Genomic DNA, 517 nt, shown 5'->3' with positions numbered 1-517 from the left:
ACACTGATCAAGGCATATACATAGAGCACATCTAATATGGTATAAGGAAGCTCAAACATGTTTGCTTGACACGCGAGAACCATGGTCTGTTATTGAGTGTCAAGCAAGTATGGTTGAACTGTCTTTTACCATATTTTATGTGATTTATTTATGTGCAATGATCAATATTTATTTGTGAATTAAAACCTAAATTAATCATTCATATTACTTCATACAGTATAAAGCAATTGTGTTTTTTCGATAAACTTAGGGTAAACTTGTGTTTATCAAACCTCTCAATTCATATAAATGACTTTTACAATGCCTTTATGAACATTCTGAAGTTTTGGTGGAATTAACTTTTAATGGAGGGACAGAAATCTCTCACGTTCCATTAAAAATATTCTTATTTGAATTTTCATTTTTGGGTGAACCTTTTAACAACCTACAATTATAGTCTAATTTGACTTGATTTTTGAATTCAGAATTATTAATTTTTTTGAGTGGTATTGATTGAAGTTTGTCCTTCTAGCTTGAT

The sequence above is a fragment of the Sinocyclocheilus grahami genome, unplaced genomic scaffold, assembly GCF_001515645.1.
Source record: "Sinocyclocheilus grahami isolate Dianchi unplaced genomic scaffold, SAMN03320097.WGS_v1.1 scaffold4087.1, whole genome shotgun sequence".
In the NCBI taxonomy this organism is placed as follows: Eukaryota; Metazoa; Chordata; class Actinopteri; order Cypriniformes; family Cyprinidae; genus Sinocyclocheilus; species Sinocyclocheilus grahami.
This window is presented reverse-complemented; position numbering follows the sequence as displayed.